This window comes from Episyrphus balteatus, chromosome 3 (assembly GCF_945859705.1).
Source record: "Episyrphus balteatus chromosome 3, idEpiBalt1.1, whole genome shotgun sequence".
NCBI lineage: Eukaryota > Metazoa > Arthropoda > Insecta > Diptera > Syrphidae > Episyrphus > Episyrphus balteatus.
The window spans coordinates 42166334-42189706 of record NC_079136.1 but is presented as its reverse complement, the minus strand read 5'-3'; the positions used below and the strand labels follow the sequence as shown (position 1 = coordinate 42189706).

Sequence of the window (23373 nt, the reverse complement as noted above, 5' to 3'; positions counted from 1 at the left end):
CATTTTATTAAATTTTTTAGCTATTTTTACTATTTTGCATATTCTGGTAGGCTTGTATTTTTAATTTAATTCTGAAAATTATGTTTGGGTTAGTCTTTTCATTTTATAGTTATGGCTTATGGGTTTTAATTGCCTCCATCGAAGGGATGTTTAACTTGTTTTTGAATTAAAATTAATGGTTTAGGGCATGAAACCATAATGTCAACATTTTTGTAGTGATTTTTTTTAATGAGGTGGATTTTAAGGAATAAAAACAATTCAAAACAACTAGACTCGTTTAAAAAAAAGTAGATACCTATTATAAATACTTTTTTTTACAAAACAAAATTAGTAGATATGCTATTTTGTAGTAATTTTATTTAATCAACATCTTAAACCGAAATTTCAAAATATATTTCCCGTTTTTGAAAATGTAATTTTTCAAATAAAAAATAAATAAATGTATTTTCTCAAATTTTTACTTTTGATTTGTATTAAAATAAAATAAAAGCTTTTGTATAAAAAATTGTTGAAATAATACCAGTGAGTCTAAAACCCCCTTCTATTGCAGGTACCGTTAATAAATGATAATAATAAAAAAAAATGTTTTCATTAGAAAATAGACAATGTTTAAATTTGTCAAAATCGTAGGAGCCATTTTTTGAGGAAATTTTAGGGAAATTTTCTGGAGGAAAAATTGAATGATTTTTTTTTTTAGTTCCAAAAATAAGGGTAGTTGCCAATAGAAAATATTGTTTTTCTTTTCTGACTTCTGACTTTTTTCCTAAGCAAATTTATCGATTTAATTTTAGATTTATTTGAACTTGTATAAAACTAAAACTATTTCTCGCATTGAGCTCAAATTTGGAGGACTTATTCTTCATAATATGACCTATCGATTGACACTAAATATGTCCTTTTACATTAATGTTTACTCATTTTTTTAAATACTGATTGACAAAAAAAGCAGATATTTCGAAATCCTTTACTTTTTAGTAAATCCTATAGGAACAAAAGGACCTTAATTAAGGAAAATGTAAAATATGAATGCCCATTATATTTAAAAAGTCAAATATGTAAAGAAAACCATAATAAAAATATATTAAACAAAATTTGTACGTGTTTTGTAATTTTATATAGGTACTATTTTTCTATTTAGAAAATATCTTATTTGTAATAAACCATTCGATAAACTGCCTTGTAAAGCTTCAGATTTGTTTCTCCTAGATATAAAAGTATACTTTTCTAATAGTTTTTGATGTGCTGAGTTAGAATCCGAGGTCAAAAAAATTTTATCACGTCAGGATTTTAAGATATTTGCATTAAAGTATCACAAAATCAAGTTTTTTTTTTAGAAAACCTCAAAAAAACTACTATATCTCAAAAACCAGAGCTGACCGAAATTTTTTGAGTTCGGAAACAAAATCAGCACACTAAAATCCATTAGAAAAATATACTTTTGTTCTAGGGAGAAAGGTATATTAATTTTTAGAGATGAGTTTCTTTATGGTTACATATGCCAAAAATACTAAACTTACTTAAATTAAGATATCTCGGAGAAGAAAAGAGATATTGAGAAGATTGAAACTGAATTTGAAAGAAAAAAATAAGTTCTTTCATAAATCGTTACAATTTAAATTGAAAAAGATTACATTATGCCAAAATATTTCTTCGAAAACAGCAAAAAAAAATGGTTTTTTTAATTTTTTTAAATTGCCTTCCAATAAAATTTATCCCTGCGGACGGTTTGTTACCTTGGGAAACACTGCCTTCGAGCATAACGTTCCTCATATTTAATCAGAATCGTTGGACCCATTTTCGAGAAAATTGAAATATTTCGAAACTGTTATTTCGCAAAGTAATTGTTCCAATGAGGTACCTATTAAATAAAAAAACAAACAAGGAACCCTAACTTTTTAAAGTTTTTTCTCATACAACAATTGGATTCGTTCATGGTTCTCCAAATTTCTCTAGAAATTTTATTACTATTGGAAATCAATTTTCCATAATATAATTTTATCTATAATATCATTCGATTTTCTGCTAGGAAGTATGGTGCGAGTTAATTGGTGCTTCGGTCTTCGCATATGTACCAACACAATTAAAATTCCGGAAGAACATTTTTCCTAAAGATTTTTTTACATCAAGCTGTCAGGAACTGAGTTTTAATTCAATGTTTTACAAATATTATACAGATTTCCATTGAAAACCAGAGGAACGTGATGCTGGTAGAAATTTGTTTTATCTGTATTCGCTGTAAACACATAGCTATTGTCTGCCTTACCAAGGAATTCAATAATAATAATTTTTGCAAAATTGTTCAATAAAACACACAATTTACTTAACATTCATAAATCCAATACTTTCGAATCCTCTTTGCTATACATAGGTATTTATTCTGCCTCATAAAATGCTGCTACTATACTCTCTCTTTTACTTCTGCAGCTAACTTATCTTATTTAATCCTAGGAGTTTGTTTTTTATCCTCTCTCTCTTGGCAAATAGGCAATATAAATCATCCAATTGAGTAGTTCAGCTTTACCTTGTCTTTTCAAAAAAATATACCTTCCTATATTTCTTATGGAGGCACACACACAGTGTCCTTTATAATCCCTTTCTTTAAATATGTTTCTAAATATATGTATTTTTTGTGTGTGTTTGTTGACTAACATCCTAAAATGTATTGACTTTTATTCTATTTTTTTTTTTTTTTTTTGACAGTAAATATTTTTAGTTTACATATTCTTTTTTTTTTCTTTTTTATTTATTGATAGGCTTAAAAAGTTTGTTCTACTTTACCTTACATAAGGTTTTTGAAAAATTACTCCCATATTCCTTACGCAACTATGGGTGTTTATAATCTATGTGCGTGACAAGGATATAATTTATTATCCTTTCATTCAAAGAAGAATATACTAATAAAAAGGATCAACCAACCAAACCAAATGCCATTTTCTTCTAAAACTCATTCATCATTGCAACTTTTCAAAAGTTATTGATCTGAAGAAGAATTAAAAGTTTTGCATTATTTCAAATATTTGCCAGATGATAATAATCTTTTTTATTTTAATTTTTCGCTTTGCTGATAATAAAAAGTCACATTGACAGGGATTTTCGAAAGTTTCGACTTTTTCAAAAACAAAAAAAAAAAAAACTTTTATAATTTAAATTCCAGTTCAATGAGTATAGTGGGTGCGGACTATAATCTCTTTTTCTTATATAAATCCTAGTTTATTTTTGATTTATTATCTTTATAATGGATAATAATTTATTATTCATTGACGAAATGAATAAATTATCTCTTGGGATTAAGTTTAAGAAGTTGGAAAAATTGATAAAAACTTTAGTTGAAAATAAGACTAAGAAAAAATGTCATTAATCATGTTCGGTATGAAAAATTTAAATATATCTATTCTATTAAAAAAAAGGAGTCAATAATGATATTTTGTTGTTTTCACTTGCGATAAAGGTACTATAGCCGTGTTTTATTAGTATTCAGTATTTAACTGAGTATTTTAATTAGTTAACATTTTATGCTGTAAACAAAAACAAACGATTTTTTATTTACTTTTAAGAATCCTTTATTGTTTTCTCTGTAAACCAAAAAATAAAAAACTTTTGTTTATTTTTAGGAATCATTTGTTGTTGTTTCCCGTGCAAAATTTTACTGAGCTGAGTTATGCACTCGTAAAAAAAAGTGAAAACAAAAAAGTGGGGTCTCTAAAGTCCGTCTGTCTGACAGGATGTCTGTCGGTCTGTACTGTATAAGGAGCTACAGCCTAAACGGATAGGCAGATCCACTTAAAACTTGGTATTTAACAGTTTTTGGGTCTTGTACAGAGGAGTTTTTGGAATTAATTTTTTTGTACCAAAAATAACGGTACCTGTAATATGCCTATTTTGAAAAAGATTAATTTTCTCAAAAACGGCTAATGCGATTTTTATTAAAAAAATCAAGTATTAGTCTATCTTTTAATGAATTATTTTTTTCGAAAATCCTTATTAACGGTACCTCCCTTAGAACCGTTTTTTTTTTTAATTTCAAACTATTTCCAAATTACTAGTTCAATTTTGACGAATTTTCTTATGCAAAAACTTTTATATTGCCTAAATATAAATCCAAAATAAAATTTTGAAAAAAATAATTTTTGGATTTGGAAATATTTTTTTGAAAAATCAAATTTTCGAAAACGTGACTTTGAATTTTTTTTTTGAAATTTTGGATTTACGTGTTGATTAAAAGTTTCTATTAAATGGCCTACCAAATTTATTTTTAAATTTTTGTTTCAAAATATTATTTATAAAAAATGGTTCTAACGATTTTGAAATCTTTTTTTTTGGAGTTCAATTTCATTTAAAGAGTTGGTTTTTACATTTGAAGAACGAATTTTAAGTTTTTTTTTTTTGTATACCAAATTTGTATATAAAATATGTTTTTAGTTCTAAGGGCATTTTGTTTATTTTTTTTTTTTTTTTTTTTTTGCAACAAAATGATATATTTCGCATACGCCCCAGTGACCCAATATTCGATATTTTATCCTCCGATTTAAAATGCCTAATATTACTAAAGTCTTAGGTCCAACAAACAGTATTCAAAGACGTCAAACAAATATGAATTTTTGTCACTGTAGCGGGTTGGGGTCAAAATTCTTTTGTCAAAATTCTGCTTTTCAAAAGAATAATTGAACACAATTTAATTATTCAAATAAAAATTGATATTAAAAACATTAAATAAGAAAAGGAATAATACATTATCACACAACATCGTTTCTATAATTAGTTTTCAACAGTTTACTCGTACAATTGTGAGTTATAAGAAAGTCGGTAGGTACTCTAAGCAATTTGAATATATTTTGTGATGGTTAAACAGGATAAGCAGTTAAGAAAATACTAACCTAAAAAAACATTAATGAGGTGTATTTTGGTATGGTAAATGCATATGCTATGAAAAAAAAAAGCAGAATTAGCCGAATTTTTTTTTATTAAAAAAAAATGCTCTCAGAATTTTGAAAAGCAGAATTTTGAAAGACAGAATAAAAAAAGCATAATTTTGAAAAACAGAATTTTTTTTGAAAAAGCAGAATTTTGTAAATCCGAATTTTGATGTCAGATCCCACTGTAGCGTATGTGAAACATTTTCGTCTATTGAATAATTCCAACAATCAACTAGTTTTATTATCTGGATCTTTTAAATTTTTAAATCATAAAATTTTTAATTATTTAAATTCATTTATTTCTTAACACCATTACAAAGAACTCATTAGAGTATTCGTTACATAAAATTTCCTGCAATTTGCGTTAGAAAAAAACTTCTTATTTTCTAATTTTGTATTTTTTTTTTTTTTAAGTTACAACAAAAAATGTTGTAAAAAGTTCTTTTGAAAGACAATTTCCATGATTCAAGCGAACCATAAATAACAATTTCTTTGTAATGTAAATTCATTAAAACTCGAAAATAACATAAAACCTTTGTTGTTTTATTTTTTAATGTAATTAAGATTCTTACAAATTCTTCATAACACCTCAATGAGATAAAAATCATTTTGTTCATTAAAATCCTTCTTTCAAATTTATTTTTTTTTTGTTTTGTTTGTAAAAACAACAAAAAAATAATTCAACAATTTGCATATCAATACCAAGAAGAATAAGAATAACAAAAGAAAACAAAAATTAAATCTCTGTCATTGAATCTAAATAAAATCCATGTGAACACACAGATTCCCAGTTCTGATTAATGGCATATTGCAAAAACATTGTATAATGAGGCGAGGTTTTGAGAGTGTCTGTATATGTTCTGTTCATGTATATGATGAAATCCTATAAAAGCATTACATATTTGGTATTGTAATTCGAAACAATTGCACGCGATGTGGGGGATGCCAAAAATCCAGAAAATCCCTACTGAATACACAGTGGAATTCTAAAGTGTTATGAAGGTTTTCATGTTATTTTTTGCTTTGTTTCTGTTTTTGATTTTACTTCCTAAAAATGCAAATAAGGATATGGTATGTGTTTGGCACCAGAATACACAACATAATGATTTCATTAGGCAAATGGGGGTATTTGTTTTTTATAATGTGTTCTATTTAAGTCGAGAGCAAATAGGAATTGTAAAATGCTAAAAAAAATCTATGTTAGTAGGTATCATCGTTATTGTAGGATTTTATTGTTTTTTTTTTTAGGGGGATTCAAAAATTTCAATATAATTGGTACTCATATATTATTTTATGATTTGGTGAGTCAAGGCTGTAATATTTTGGGTTTTTATAGAAACTAGTTGATGGTTGTTAATTTTTTTTTTTATGTAGATGTCATGTGAAAAAAACATACGTTTTTAGGTGATGTACAAATAAAAAGTTACGTATACGCCATAGTGAATCTCGTATAGATAAAATGATGATGAAGAATGGAATTAAATTTCGAAAAGAGGAATAGAATGCACATAAACATTATTAAAAAAATATCTCGATAGTTTAATAATTTTTTGTATGGGCAGAATCCTTTTCGCGTACAAATCTTATAGTGGTCAAATTTCAAAGGCATTTAATAAAGGATTATGTATATTATATTAGAAGCTACTGAGGTTTCAATTTTTTAATGTGTTATTTGGACATCGCCTTGCATGAAAACATCAGCACAAGGAAGTGGTAAGCTGTCCACCATTTTGAATTAAAGACTTATAAACAGCATATTGCATCTTATATAACAACTTTTTAGTAGTTTTATTTATAAAAAAAAAATATTGACGACATAATTTTTCATTCAAGAGTATTTTTACTAGGTCTTACAGGTAAGCAAAAACTGCTTAGTTTCATTAAATTAGAAACTACGATTTTTGATTAAAAATTATTAAATGAATAAAAAAAGTTCAAGTACATATTAGGTAAATGATATTTTGTTATAGCCATAATAGAACAAATTGTGGAGTCTATAACTACATGACAAACAAGACTCTTTTAAATAATTTTATTTGTCAAATGATGGTTCATAGTTTATTACAAACCTGTATAAGCAAGTGTTCTATGTCAAATGACCTAAAGAAAAGGTTTTTTTTTAAACTATTTTTATTCATAAAACTATGGTTAAACATAGCCTACCAACAATGTCTTTCCTAAGTATTTATTAAGGTACCTTACAAAATCAATATTTTGTATATTGAGAAAAATAAAAACTTGAGACATCACATATTTATAAAAATAAACTACTTGTTTATAAAATTCTTTGATTTACATTAGTGGAGTAACTAAAGCTCAAAAATTGGCAATATTAGGGAACCCGGCCGAACAGCATAGATTTTGATGATCTTTTTTTTCAAACGTCGGTAATTAAAAATACTTTAAAGTCTATAGATTAAAAATTGCCGGTGTTGCCGTTTTGATTTTTTTTAATTTAATTGAAGATTTTTGTGAACAAAAACAAATTTTTTTCAAAAATTTTTCTTAAATTTCATAAATTTATTGATGCCAAAAGATTGTCTAGGAAATTCAAGGAAAAAAAATATATGGGAGTGAGGGACAATCTTCCATAGTTCAAGCGATAGATGCAATTTTCTTATTAATTGACTTCAAACACAAAAAAAAATATTTGAACACAACGGCAACACCTACAATATTCAAATATACATTTTTTAAAAGCTAGAAGCTTAGTCATATATGTAAAATTAAAATTAAGTTAATTGAATGAACGGCTTTTGAAAAAATGGTAATTGAACTCAGATTTGAAGCAAACTCTCGAGTTTGTCAACTTGAGAGTTGACTATAGCTCGAGAGTTGAAACGCAAGTTGTAATTTCTTTTTATTCACTAATTATTTTCTCAACTCTCCAGTTGAAGATCTAAAGTTGGCCAACTTCAAGTTTGAAAAATATATCTGGGATATTTATGAAATATGGTACAAAAACTGTCATTTATTTAAATTAAAATTTAAAAAAAAAAAATTATTGAAAAAGTTTTAACATGTCGTTTTTTAAACTTGGTCGTAATATAAAATGCATTTATTTTCAAATTTTTTTTGCCGCATTTATTATGATTTCAAATTATAAAACTAAATGTCAATATGTATTACGGTTTATGAAAAAAATTAAAAAGTATTTCATTTTCGAAGAACTTTTTTTAATAAAAGTTTTGAAAAAAAAATGTAACTTATTTTTTTTTTAAAGTTCAACATCTAAACATAAAATTATTTTTTATTCATTTAATAACCCTTACTGTTGAAAATTAAATAGCAAAAATTTAAAGTTCCTATTTACCACAGTCTTTGAGAAAATTAATTATTTCAATGCAAAAATACAGTTTTAATAAAAAAAAAACCATTGAAATTGAAGTAATTTTTCATTTTTTTTTCAAAAGTGTGATATATTTTACCTTTTTTGCTTCAAAATTCAACTGATAATATTTATGGCCAAGCATTTTTTTTAAATAAATTCATATTTTATTAGAAAAAGTTTGGAAAAAAGTCATTTTAAATTTTTCTAATAACTTTTTTTTTTTTAATTCTGAGTTTGATTACCATTTTTCAAAAAGTCTTGATTAAATTTAGTGGATTTAAATTTAAGAGATAAGAATGAGCTTCTGGTTTTTTAAAAATGTATTTTAAAATATTGTAGGTGTTGCCGTTGTTTTCAAAATATTTTTTTTGTGTTTGAGGTCAAAATGTTAGAAAATTGCATTTATCGCTTAAACGATGGAAGATTGTGCCTTACTGCCTTTTATATATTTTCCTTAAATTACCTAGAGAATTTTTTGCTATCATTTGTTTTATGAAATTTAAGCAAAAAAAAATGGTTTTGTTAAAAAAAATTTAATTTTAATTTTAAAAAACAATACGGCAACAATGGCAATTTTTATCTATAGACTTTAAAGTATTTTTAATTACCTACGTTTGAAAAAAAAAATCGTCAAAATCAGGGCTGTTCGGCCGGGTTCCCAAATAATTTGCTTTAGTTACTCTACTACATGAAATTACATATTATTATTTTGAAAACATTTTTTTAACTTTTTTTAAAAATTTTAATAAATTTATTATAAAATCAAATTAAGAGCCCATAAACAGACTATCTACCTGCCGATAGCTAAGTCGGTCTGGGCTGTTTCAAGCCTTGTTAAAATGCTTTGGTGTTTTTTTTTTTTTGTTTCCTGTTTATAATGGTGTTCCGCAAGGATTAATTCTTAGTCCGCTTTTGTTTTTTTTTTTTTTTTCGTTTTTGTTGATTGTTGTTGATTGGCGGCTGTGAAATCATAGTGTCAATTTCACACTTATGTATACTGAAAATGAAGTTTACATTTCCCATACTTGGTTATTATTTGTTAAAGTAGCTAATATAGGTGTTTCTTTAAGTGCAATTATTTGCATGTCAAAAAAAAAAATTAAATCAGACACAAAATTTAAAAATTGAGTTATTTTTTTTTTTTTTATTTCAAAATTATAAGCAATACTAACATTGCTTACTTACTTATAAGCAACAAGTTTTTTTTTAGATAATTTCCCCACTAGAACCTAATTATTCACATTTGAAAGATCAAAAATGTGGAAATAACATTTCAAAGAAAAGAGAATATTATTGCTAACCCTTCAATCTGTCTGTATGAAATAAAGCTTAACCACCGTTATTAAGCCCCATTTAAGTCTGTCAAACGACGAGCATATTTTTGAAATTTTCTTTTTGCAATTTAAAACCAAATTGCATACCTCGTTTCGTTTGTGTGATATGTTCATTATACTTGTTGGAAAAAAAATAGAAAAAAAAAAAAGGAAATTGTATATTTTTTTTTCATTTCAAATAAAAAAAAAAATCCTTCAAATGAATTCTATTTTTTTTTTTTTTTTTATTTTTATTTGATTTGAAAGGAAAATGATTTCATGCCAACATAGAAGAACATAAAAAAGGAGGACAAATCGAAATTCATTTGTTGCAGCACACAGTAACGACTTGACTACCATATCTACCCCCTGTTATTATTATACACAGTCAAACGGAGCAGGGGATACCTACAACATGTTATGTAGGTTGTCAGTAGGACTGTCAGATGTGACAACAAATTCAAATGCATAAAACCGGAAATGGAATTTGGCACGAATGGGTTTTTGTTCAAATTCCATTTTACCAATAAGTTGGAAATAAATTCTTTGTTTAATTTTTTTTTTTTATTATGTGATCCATTTTATTGTTGTTCATTATAAGTTCAAGGACTTATAGACTGCAGGTAGACTTTATTGATCCAATAAAAAAAGACATTAACTTGCAATTGGATTCAAATTTGGTTTAACAATTTTTATGGTTTCAAATTCTGTAGTATCCAATATTTGAAAAGTCCTTAAAATTGACCTTAGTTATTAATCTTTCAAAGTTTTAGTTGATTTTTTTGTATTCTTATAAAAAAGCAATTTGGATTTTTTTTTCTTTTCAGAAACGACCAAATTTACTATCATCACACCAGTCATTAAGAAGATACAAAAAAACCCTCACCCTAGTGAAAAATTTTGAAACAAAAAAAAATAAGTTGCCGAAAAATTACGGTGAGTATTTGTTTTTATTTTATAGCTTTTTGTTAAACGTATTACGAATTGCAAAGTAAGAAAAACTGCTTTATTTTAACCTTTAACCGTCATAAAATCTTTTTTTAATCGAGAAAAAAGTACTTATTCCCTTCCTCTCCTCAGGGGAATAATTTTCGTAAAATCGTAAAAAAAAAATACAAGAAAATATATCCAGACAAATTTTCCGGATGGATTTTCTTTTTTTTTTTTTTTTGTGTTTCTTCATCTTCCAAAATATTTAACTGCAAAAAGGTTTTTCTTTCTTGACATTTTCCATTAAGAAAATTCTTTGCTAATATCCGTAATGTTTACCCTGAAGGCATGCAAAAAAAAAAAAGGATATAGGATAGGATTGTGAACCTCATCTCGCTTAGATAAACTTGGGTACATCAATGTTCATGTGATATGGTGAATTATTTTTGGGTTTTTGTTGGCTCATTTCTGAGATTTTGTATTTTCTTGTATATAAATGTTTTTTTCTAGAAAAAAAAGTATTATTTTCAAACAAAGAAAGAAAAAGAGATTTAAATCAATGACAATAAAGATAAAGATGAAAGAATAACTTTGAAATGTAAATAATAGAAAAATCAATGTTGGAAATACATCCGGGTATTTGATTTTTTTCATTCTTTTTCCTCAACGTGAATGATGTAGAAAAAGATTATAATAGATATTAAAGTGGAGACGTTTTTATTTAAATAAGAAATTACGTTCTGTTTGATTTTCTTAGTTTTTCATTTAACAAATTTAAAAGAATTGCATATTGATAATCTTAAAACTATTACGGTGAAGTTTATTTTTTTTATAGATATTTCAGTATTTCATAATTCTAATCCTGCAAATTATCTTACAGCTTCAGAATTAAGGGTAAAATTTTGTTAAATAAAAAAAAAATTGTTTTTTATTTGATTTTTATGGAAAAAATAAAAATGCAGTTTTATTGCAATCGCTGCAAAGTTTAATCAAAATCGTTACAGCCGTTTTCGAGTTATTTGGTATAACATGAAAAATTTGTATGGTACACTCTTTCTAAACGAGATATAAAAAAAAAACCCACTTTCAGAATTCCATAAAAATCATCTGTACCAAATTTGAAGAAAATCCATCCACCCGTTTAGGCTGTGCTAATGTGTACAAATGGACGCCTTTAGACGATTAAATTGAAAACGTATGAAATGGGCCTATGATGGGTATCGAGAAGTTCGGATTTTTTTCACACATAAGAAAAAATGAACTTATTGTGCTTGTATAAAAAAACTTTATAGGAGACTCCAGGGCAATCGTTGATCCGAAGCCTGCTATAAAATTTATCATATATATGGGAAACCGACGAAGTTACGAATACCAGAGTTACGGGCGACAGAGTTACGAGCGTCAAAGTTACGCGAAACCGAAGTTACGAAAAACGTTACCGTTACCATTTCGTCTAATATATATATACTATTTGAAGAGGCCAATAATAAATTCCTATAATCTTATTGTGCTTGTCGATTAAGATGTTATTGTAGCCTCAACGTGCATCGAAAGATGATTGTTCATTAAGCAATAGGTTCACTTTTTGGTACAAATTTAGTAGTGCTGAACTGACGCCTTTATGAATTCAGCGATGATATAAATAAAAGTTGTAGTTCTTTCTATAGTTTACAACTAAACAATGTTAACTCGAGATAGCAATTAGACATGACATTACTATAATGCAGAATGGCAAAAAAAAACAGAGTTCCCCAATTCTGTTTGTCCTTCTGTCTGTGTATATGTCTGTCTCTATCTCGAGCTTCAGCCTGAACCACTGTAGCGATTTACTTTAAACTTGGTAGTTAAGAGTTTTTGGTGATTTCCTACAGAAAAAATTAAAATTTTTTGGACCAAAATTAACGGTACTTTCCATATGACCAAAATCTGAAAGCTGTTTTTCTCAAAAACGGCTCTAACCATTTTGATTTAAAAAAAAAACATGTTAATTGGCAATTAAAGTCGTACTATTAAAATTAGAAAAATATTTCTTAGACCATTTATTAAGGTACCTGTCACAGGACTGTTTTCTTGATTTCTGAAGTTCTCATAAACGAATCGAACGATTTCAACTAAAAAACCCTGCTGTAGCCTAAATGTTAAAATTAAAAAAAAAATTTAATATTTTTGAATTAAACAAAATTTCAATATCTTTCTTTGTTTTCAGGTGTCAATAATTTTTTTTTTATTGGCATAATAATATTTATTTTGAAAAATTTCTGAAAATGTTTATATAGAAAAAAAAAAAAATAAATAAACAATGAAAAAAAATTCTGAAAAACTAATTGTTATAAAAAAATTTAATTGGCATACTTCATTTTGAGGTGAAAACCACTAAGGAGATGTTTTTGTAATTTCAAACCAAATTTTATATTATTTATTTCTAAATTTCTTAAAAAATCGATTAAAGGCAACTTTTAACAAAAAAGCAAGTGCGACCCAGTTGTATATTTCATTTTAATTTGTAATGGAATGCAAATACATACATTAAAAATAAAATTATTTTTAACAACCCCGGTTCAGAACGTTTGGGACACGTTTGGGCAATTTGTTTTCTTTAAATGAGAGAAGTTGTATAGAAGCACAGAATACTTTGCATTATTTTACAACTAATCTCAACTTATTAATGTAATTAAGTCTCGTAGTGTCAAAAAAAAATCATGTGAGCAATTAACACGTGGTTGAAGCGAAACCTTAAAAAATCTTTTTCTTAAAAAAAAAATCGAAAAAATGTAACTTCTTTTCCCATCAATTTTAAATCTATTTTTTTAAATGACAACTTAATAATAAATTTTATATCATCTGAAAGCTTATTATTGCATCTTTTGCAATCATATTTTAACGATGTTCACAAAAAAAGTAAGAATTTTTTAAAGCCAACCATGTCGAAATTTCAAACTGAGATTACGATACCTACTTTACTTCCTACACTGGTGGCTGGTCATCGTGGTGGCTGGTCATCGGCAACAGATCTAAACAGGTGTTTTGAGGTATTTTTCAAGTTTTTCAATACAAGATTGTGTAACTTGTAGAACACATACAGTTATGTGTGATATATCAAATGAAAGGTAATATTATAAGCATGCGTATTAAAGTTAAATCAAATTTGTATGTATGCTAGATCAAAAGATATTAAGTGTTTAAAAAAAGAACATCTTTTCACCGTTATTTCAAGATTTTGATTATGAAATTTATTGATATTTTGTACAATTATAGTTTATTCTATTACCTATCTACAGCATAAATTTCATTCATTTATCTATTGAAACAAAAAAAATATAATCAATTAATTTTTCCTGTCGCTTTTTCGTTTCATCGTGTTTCAAATCACTACGATACTAAAGAAGTTTTCGCTTAAAAAAAGAAAACTTATACGTGCCAACATCTAGTGGGCTATTTTAAATGTAGATTTATTATTTTCTTTTCAAGTCAAATTCTTAAAAAAAAATATGACTTCTAACTTAACTCTCTTCCCACTTTTATCACAACCTCAGATGCAATAAACCCAACCTTAACCCAATTAGCAAAAACTTTAATATTTCATTTTTCATATTTAAATTAATTTTGAATTAAATCTTAAACGTTTCTGTTGAAATTAATAAAAATGGATCCAGAGAGGAAAACAAAAATCCACCATATTTTTTAAGAACTTGTTTCATGTGAAACCAACCTACATTCCCATTAAAAACCTAAATAATATTAAAATTGAGGGTTTAAAAATCGTTGTTGTTTTTTTTTATATTATTTTGACTTTTCTCTACGTTGCTTGTGGTTAATTCAGCGAAAGTCATTTGCACTTAAAATTAAAATAATCACCAAACACATAAAATCTGGTATTTAATTTCATTGCCACAAGGAGAGTATACTTACTCTCTTAGGTTAGAAATAATGTCGTTAATGGTAGTGGATGGTTGCGGTGCGGTGTTTAAACATAAAATTCAAGATATAATTTTTTTTTTTTTTGATTAAAATGAGTAAGAGGCAGATAGTCAGTTTTTCATCTTTAATTTTTTTTTTTTTTTTATTCAACAAAAATTAATTTCTGTTAAGCATTTTTGGTTGAAGCTGTGGAAGGATAACACAAAACCTCTTAGAGGTTGAATTTATTTTTTGTTTTTTTTTATGTTAAACAGTAATAAAATTAGTGCTAATTTAAATGGGACTTTTATTTGGATTTTAAGTGCTTTCTTCTGTATAACAAATAATTTAAATTAAATTGAAATCAAGTCAATTTGAATGTTTTGATTTATAAGACTTTTGAATGTTTTTTTTTTTTGTAATAATACGTAATTTATAGTTAAAGCCTCAGTAAAGACCAACAATCGCCATAAAACCTTTAAAGAATCTAAAAATCAATTTTTAGTTTTATTATTATTTGCTAGTTTGAGTGTATTGCTCATTTGTACGTGAGCAAACATCAAAGATAGAAAATTAGATATCCTTTTGTAGTCCTGCACAAACCTTACTTATATCAATAGAGTATAACTGCAATGCAGAACCATAAAAGTGTCTAGGTACATTAACATGCAAATAGTGTGTGTAATCAGTTTCATTCATGGTGTATTTAACAGGTAGATTGTCACGTCAATTTTCCATCCTTTACTGTCACGTCGGGATCTCATGTTCAAGGATATATGTACATTCATTTCTATATGCAAGTTTATTGCATCTCCTTTTTGGATCGTATAAAATAGGGTTCGGTATTGAGTGTTGTTGCTCAGGGACGGAGCTTGGAAGTCTTAAGAAATTGCACGTCAATTTTAGTAAACAAAAACTTAAGGTGCATTTTTAAGAAAGTTTTTAATAATTACATATGTACCTACTTAAATAAGTAAAAAATATTCCTATATTCTTCCCAGGCACAAAATAAATACGACCACCAAATGTAATTAAATTCGGAATAATATTGTAGGAGATATGCGGGTACAAACAAATTTTCATTCGAATTTTGCTCAAAAAAAGGTTTTAAAGTTTAAATTCTAAAATTTCGAAATTCCCCATTTCCGAAAATGAAATAAAAAGCCTGCGCCCATTGGCCCAATTCATCTAAATCCAGTCCTGTTTTTTGGCTCTTTATACCAATAATTTTCTTTTTCCGTAGAAAACATTAAATTTTTTTCTTCTTTTTTCTGACTTTTATTTCTGTGAGTTCGTGCACACACGTTTTACAATTACGAACGCCTTCAATATGTTAACTTAGTTCAAAAGAAGAAAAGAGAGAAAATGTTGACTGAGGCACAATGCGTACACAGGGAAATGTTAACGTTTGCATAGTCAAAGTGTCGGGGTTTTGTCGAGGACACTGCCGCCATCAATTGTTGGTTAAACATTGATTTGACTATTTAAATTAAATGGTATAAAAGTTATATGGAAAATGATATAGAAAATTGTTGCATATTTTAGGTATATAAATTTAAACATTTCAGAAATAAAAATAAAACACAACCAAAAAGCTTTAAAGACTAAAATCATGACTCATTTTCTCCCATGGTATAGATTGCAATTCAAAATTACAATTTAACTTTTACATATACAAACATTTTCTATAGCTTATTTGAAAGGATATATCCCAAACGTTAACATAAAGAGAGAATTTTGAAAAATTCCATCATTAAATAGAGCTAATATGATTAAAATGAGATGATACAAAAAAAACAAGAGGTTGTCTGTAAAGCCGGTTTACGGACGATGATTTCACGTGATAACGTTTTAAGAAAACAGGTTGTGTGCTTTTAAAAAGAGTCAATTGAAGAGTTTATTTATTTCAAACAATCATAATATACAAGAAAAAGCTAAAAAAAATTACCTTTTTTGTTTTTTCTTTTCTCATTATATTAATTTTTTTATTTTAAAAGCTTACAAAAAAAATTATACCATTAAAAAGCCAAATATTTCTTCTAAATAATAAAACCATTTTTTAATTTTTACAATGCGCAAAAAGCATTAAAATAAGTTATTAAAAACAATCATTTCTTATGGAAAATGTGAAAAAATCATTTTCATCACCCAAAAATTAATTTTTTTGAAATAACAACCTATAATAAATTATATAACACCTGAAAGCTTGTCTATTAGGTATCTCCAAAAAGAGCTAGAATTTTTTGAACTCGATCAATTTTCATCAAAAAAAGCAAAAAAAAAAAACATATAATTTTATGTTCTCACGCTATTGAATCAATTTTTTTTTTAGACAACCTATTAAAAATTTTATATCATGTAAAAGCATATAATTTCACCTTTCATATGACGTTTCAATCTTATTTCTGCGATGCCTAGAAAAAAGTTACAATTTTTTAAATTTAACCATGTGGAAACTCCAAACTGAGATTACGGTACTATCCACACTGGGCTGTTCATGATCAACAGATCTCCACAGGTGTTTTGAGTTATTTCGCAAGTTTTTTAATTTAACATTGTGTAGCTTGTAGTGAATGTACAGTTATGTGTCATACACCAAAAGAAAGGTAACATTATCAGGATGCTCAATAAAGTTAAATCAAATTTGTACTTGCTTTAGATCAAAAGATAGAACCTGTTGAATAATAAAACTTTATTTTACCGTTATCTCAAAATTGTGACTACAAAACTGATTGAAATTTTGCACAGATATAGTCCTGTCTATTATCTATCTACAATATAAATTTCATTCATTTATCTGTTGAAGAAAAACAAAGGTCAAAATACTTGGGACAAAAAAACTTGTTTTTCGGGGTATTCGGTCAAAAACCATTTTGAAATACCAAGTTTTTGCACATGTATGCGCACAGTCATAGACTACATGTTCTATAAGCTTGAGATTTTTTGAATGCTACAAAAAATTTAAAAAAATAAAAACTCACCCAAAAATACCCCAAAATAAGTAGGTAGGTGTTTTTCAAAAATTCATATTTCAAAATGCAGAGACTTAAAAAAAAATCCGTATCAGACCCCTAACATTTTTTTTATTATCTTTTGAATGACGTTTTTCAAATTGTCAAAAAAAAATTCTCCTACCTTATAATCACTACTTTGTCAAAGGTCTACCTCATGTTTTAGTTTTAGAAAACCATTAATAGCTTGGTTTTGAATTTTTTGCAATACCATTGTCAGTCTTGCAAAAAATGTATCTATTGATTAAAAAAAAAAACTCAACTCTTTACATTGTCGCGTTTAGAAAATAGCCAATTTTTTGAAATTTTGTTTTATCCCTATTTATCCTATTAAAAGATGGAATTTTTTAAAATCCTTCAAATGTTTTTAACTTTAGGTTATTATCTTTCAAATAAGCTATAGAAGTGTTTTGTATCTCTAATAAATTATTTTTAATTTTGAATTGAAATTTTTGCCGCACTGCTAAAAATTTCAAGTGGAACGTTAGAAAATGGCGTCACTTTTTCGTGGTGGCTGCCATGGTTCATCGATTTATAATACGTTATCACGTCAAAAAAATTTGATTGATAGATAAATGAAATTAATAGACGAGATAGATAATAAGCAGAGTCGAATTACGGCATACGTTTGTTAACGTACGGTTGCTATGTGTCCCTATCGTTTTCTACTGATTAAATAGAGAGAGGAATAGTCAAAACGTTAACGTATGATCGTAATCGTATGCGGTGATTCGATTCGACCCCAGAACTTTATTTTTATAATCTTTTTTTTTTTCAAACTTAGAATTCAGAGATAACAGTAAAAGGATAATCGTTTTTAAAAACTTGGTAAAAAAAAATGGAAGGAAAAAAAAGTTTGCTTTCTTGTTGATTTTTTTATGAACACTGATCGCATTCCAAAAATTCCAGCTCTTGTTGTAGATATCGTACAAACATGATTGTGGTAAATATTTTTAGCTGAACTAATAAGCTTTCATATTATAAAAAAAGTTGTAAAAGTTTGTAGGGTACAAACATTGAAACAATGTTTTCCGAAGAAAAAAAGTTTGTTTTTTTTTTTTAATGGAAAATTGGTGATTTAAAAAAATCATTATCATACTTTTTACAAAATGTATAGACTTTAATATAATTTTATTCTTAAAAAAAAGTAGGCTTTTTATTGGTAACATTTTCTTGATAAACTTTGCATATAAAATATTTGACAAAATGATAAAGAAATCAGAAATTTCGACTTTTTTGTAAAAAATTAAAAATTATTCCTTTTTTTTCTACAAAACGAATACTTATAAATATTGACTAAATCTTTAGCTTAAATATTAAACTATGAGATGGTATTAATATTTTATACCTAAATTTTTTTACAAAAAAAATAATTTTGGAAGTGGTGACAGAAAACCACTTTTTTTTTAAATGTCTCTATGGTCATCAAAAATGTGGTTCAAGAACAACCCAAATAATTTCTAAAAGTAAAAATCCTTTTTCGTTTCGTGTCGTTAAGTTCATCCCTGATTCTTATTGAATGCTATTAAACTATTGACACTGCCCTTAATGACTTTTGTCACCAAAAGCTATCATAAGTCCTAATAGCTTGCAATCTTCTATATACTTTTTTTTTGTCTTCACAAATAATCTGTATATGTCGACAGACATAAAAGCTTTTATACTCACAGCCAATATCACCAAATAACCAAAACACTTTAGAAACTACATCTTGAAACAGTTTACATTGCGTACGTGACATAATTCAATTTTTGCTTTTTGTGCAAACTACGTTTTTGGTTAAATCGTATATCGTGTATTGTTGGGGATGTATAACAACAGACTCAGCTGCTGCTGTTATATCCTTCTTCATTCGTTGCTGCTGAGGGTTCAATTATCATTGGCTTCCGGGGTTTCCTCGTCGTCGTCCTGAAAAACATCATCAACATCGTCAGCAGCGTCACAATCGTCATTCTCTCTCTTTTCCTGAATTGGTATCATAATATTTGCCAGAAAAAAAAAAAAAAACAAAAACATCATAGAAAATGGTTTTCTATCTCAAAGCAATCACTTTACGTGATGATGGTATTTTTATTTTTTTAGTCAGAGAGAGAGAGTTTTCTAACGGATTTTTCTGTATTTTTTCTCATATTTTTGTTAAACTGAAATGACGAAAAAAAAAATAAATATTCCAACTGTCCAAGGCAGTTAGAGAGAAAATTTTCTTCTTCTGATTCTGAGAATAGAAAATATTAGCCCCACGAATGACAGAAGGGAAACACAGAAATTCTTAAAATTATTTTTCTTGTCGAAAAATGCTGAAAGTTTTCCTAAACTTTTGGTTCTTTTCTTTTGATTGTCTGACATTAAATAAAAAAAAGTTATTCTCATGTCTTGGCTTGCGTAACTTTTCCTTAATTTTCTTCGATATTTGTTTTTTGTTTTAACAACTACTTGTGTTTCGATTGTATTGGAATATAGGTTGGTTGCTAGGAGCTTAGGCAAATAAAAAAGAGAAAAGGAGTCCATAATTCATAACTTAAACGATTTTATTATTGGAAAACTGTTTATCAAAGAAATAACAAAAAGGACCTTTCTCTGTAGGAAAACAGTTTAGTTTACATTAAACCTATTTAAGAACTTTTATTGTTGCTTTAAAGAGGCTTTTAGATGAAAAAAAGACTGGGATAAAGTTACTTTAATCACTTCTACGGCAAAGCCAAAAGGAGTATTATATTTGTGACCGGTTTGTATGTAGGTTCATCTGTTCCATAATTATTTCAAAACTACTTATTGTAATTTGGTAAATGAGGTATTGTAAAAACCATATCCACAATGAAATTTTGTTTCCTACATAACACTGGTTTACAAGGGTTTTGTTGCCGAAACAAAAATATACTTTTCTGAAGGTTTTCGGTGTGCTTAACTCGAATCCGAAGTCAGAAACAACTAATCAGCTCCCGTTTTTGAGATATTATCGTTAGAATATGCAAAAAAAAAAACGTTTTTTTTTAGTTCTTCGGATCTTATTCGTTTGTATAATTGTTTGAGCATATTTAGTAACGGTTTCTATAAGAACAATTTTCCATCATTCGATACCTGTTAAAATCTTTTCAATATCTTTTGTATTGAACGAGATATTTTAAAATGAAGTAAGTGGGTTTGTCAGGTCATATTTATAAAAATACCAAACAACTGAGGATATCTCGGGCAGTAAAGAAGATAGATATCGGAAAAATTTAAACAGATTTTAAAAGGTCAAAAAACATTTATTATAAAAACTGTTACTATGCTCAAAAAGTTTTCCTCATATAAAAGAATAAGGTCCGAAGTACTGCGTTTTGTAACGGTAATATTTCAAAAACAGGAACTGATTAATTTTTTGACGTGATAACGTATTATAAATCGATGAACCATGGCAGCCACCACAAAAAAGTGACGTCATTTTCTCCCGTTCCACTCTCGCACTTTCGCAGTGCGCGCAAAAATTTCAATTCAAAATTAAAAATAAACTATTAGAGATACAAAAATCTTCTATAGCTTATTTGAAAGATAATAACCTTAACCTTAATCCAAATGAAGGATTTTTAAAAATTCTATCATTTAATAGGGTAAACAGGGGTAAAACGGAAAGATGAAATTTGGGCTAAAAGCTAAACGCAAAGTTGTAGAGAATTGATTTTTTTGCTATAGATAGATGAGATTAATTTAAGAATAACTGCATTTAAGAAAAAATTCTAAAAAATTTTGAAACTAAGCTATAACGTTTTGTTTGAAGGTTGTACACGTGTTAGGGCTATGACAAAATGATGATTTTGGGTAGTGAAAATTTTTTTTTGACAATTCTAAAGATGCCAGGTGAAAGATGAGGGAAAAAAATTACGGGTCTAATACGGTTTTTTTTAACACTCTGCGTTTCGAAATATGAATTTTTGAAAAACACCTTGTTTTTTAGGGGTATTTTTGGGTAATTTTTTATTTTTAGCTTTTTTTTGGAAGGTTCAAAAAATCTCAAACTTATAGGACATGCATACATGTGCAAAAACTTGGAATCGTTTAGTGAGTTTTGACTGAACAATTTTGAGATAACGGTAAAATAAAATTTTAGAATTCAACAGGTTATAACTTTTGACCAAGAGCAGATAGAAATTTTATTAAACTTTTATGAGCATCCTGATACAACTACCTTTCATTTGGTATATCACACATAACGGTAGACTAACTACAAGCTACACAATGTTAAATCAAGAAACTTGCGAAAAATCTCAAAACACCAGTGGATATCTGTTGCCACCCGAACAGCCACCAGTGTGAGAAGTACCGTAATCTCAGTCTGGAAGTTCGACATGGTTGACTTTAAAAATCTCCAACTTCTCTTGTAGGCATCTTTGAAATGAGATTGATACGTCATATGAAAGGTGAAATAATAAGCTTTCACATAGTATATATTCTTTATAGGTTGTCAAACAAAAAAATTTTATCCATAGCCTGAGAACATAAAAATAAATGTTTTTTTTTTTGCTTTTTTTAATGAAATTTGATCGAGTTCAAAAAATTCTAGCTCTTTTTGTAGATGTCTCATAGACCTGAGCGATATACATATATATTTTGAGCTAATACAATAAGCTTTCAGATGGTATAGGTTGTTAGAATTAATGACGTGAGAAGATAAAAATTCATGTTGTTTTTGCTTTTTTTGATGAAAATGATTGTTTTCAATAAATTTTATTATACTTTTTGCGCATAGTAAAAATGCTTTTATTCTTAAGAAGAATTACTTGGCTTTTTAATTTGCATAATTTTTTTGTAAGCTTTTAAAATACAAAAATTAATATAATAAGAAAATAAAAAAGGTACTTTTTTTTAGCTTTTTCTTGTAAATTATGATTGTTTGAAATTAGTAAACGCTTCAATTGACTCATTTTAAACAAAAGCACACAACCTGTTTTCTGGCAACGTTATCACGTAAAATCATCGTCCGTAAACCGGCTTTACAGACAACATCTTTTTTTCTTTAAAAGGACTCTTTTATTATTATCAATTCGAAACCCTTCTTTTAACTTATGTATATTCAACACTCCGATATTCAGCTGTCATTTGACATAAGTATATATTGAGTTTCATAGACCAGAGTTAGAAACCTGACAACAAACCAATGTAGGTAATTCAAACAAAACAAAACTAAAAGAATAACCAATTGCATGTCCTGCAGAAGTATAATAGGACAACCATTTTTTGCCACACACGTTCTACCTAAAACCACAATAATCATGTTTTTGTTATGTTTTTTTTTTTTTTTTTTTCTTTACACTAAATGTACGTCCGCCTCTTCTCACCAAAAAAGTACAATAATTTTATATGGAGTATGCCTGGCAGTGGTTGTAGTCCTCTTGGCAAACATAGGAAAATCCTCTGCAACTATTTATATACGAACCGACCGACAAACAGAATTTTTTTCTATTCGTTTTATTTTTTATTAAGTGCAAACTTTCCTGTCGTCCACTTCACTAGGACGAAAAATGATGGTGAACTGTGTTCAATTTTCATATTTTTTTTTTTTGAGCATTGTGTTTTGCTTAAAATACTATTCCCTGTGTGGTTACTACGATGACGCGTGTTTATTTTGTGCTACATACTTCATCATCATTATCCTTCCCCAATTCCTACCCATCGCCAAAATTAGGTATAGAAATCATATTTGTAATAATTTCAGGTTCCTAATTCCGGACATGTTATGGAGGTGGATTTTATTTCGGTTTTGGGAGGAAGTCCTCAGTATTTTTCGCGGATACTTAAAAATTCCCTGCACGCCATTATTCAGCTGTTGCTGAAAGTATACTTTTTACGTCAAAATTATTCAAATAGCGGGCCCTTAATGAACGTGTTATTAATATTTTTTTTTGTGTGTCCCCCATTAGCTCCCTTACTGTCCTAATTACAACCTCTCTTTCTGCCTTAAAAAAATAGAGTCAGGGAAAATCACTCCCTTGCTAACCATC

The 23373-nt window shown here is 27.4% G+C and overlaps 1 protein-coding gene across 3 annotated transcripts in view; it reads left to right on the top strand.

The window, feature by feature from the left end:
- Window positions 1–23373, top strand: part of LOC129915524 (5-hydroxytryptamine receptor 1) — a 68543-nt gene that overhangs the window by 30929 nt on the left and 14241 nt on the right. For all 3 annotated transcript variants that reach the window (XM_055995104.1, XM_055995105.1, XM_055995103.1), the window contains exon 2: window positions 10385–10493. The gene's annotated coding sequence lies outside the window, so the exon portion shown is untranslated. The remainder of the gene's footprint in view (window positions 1–10384; window positions 10494–23373) is intronic.